Genomic DNA, 489 nt, shown 5'->3' on the forward strand with positions numbered 1-489 from the left:
GTGTGTGTGTGTGTGTGTGTGTGTGTGTGTGTGTGTGTGTGTGTGTGTGTGTGTGTAGTGTTGCAGATTATCCTCACGGTGTGCTTCCCGGTGCATCTCCGCCCCACCCCCTCGCGCCCGCCTCTCGCCCACACCCTCAGCAACCCAGTCCCATGCGCTCCCATCGGGCCCCTTGCCCAGCAAACCCTGCTGCACAACCAAACAAAACACTCTCTTCCTCTCCACACGCGCGATCCAAGGCATCCTCTCGTCCCGCCCCGCCGCGTCCCACGCCCCACCTCGCCCCACCTCGCCCCACCCCCACCCCCGCCAGCTGGCGAGCCTCAGCCTGCTGCGGTCAGTGGGCGGCATCCCTCGCTCCCAGGGCAACACAAACCTCAGCACAGTGGTGGCCCCTGAGACGTCCACGCTCTACCTGGTGGGGCTGGCCCAATTCATTGTGCTGGCCCTCGTGTTCAACAAAGGTCAACCCCACAGGTGCGGCAGGCG

The sequence above is a fragment of the Monoraphidium neglectum genome (genome assembly GCF_000611645.1).
Source record: "Monoraphidium neglectum strain SAG 48.87 unplaced genomic scaffold scaffold06646, whole genome shotgun sequence".
Classification (NCBI taxonomy): Eukaryota; Viridiplantae; Chlorophyta; class Chlorophyceae; order Sphaeropleales; family Selenastraceae; genus Monoraphidium; species Monoraphidium neglectum.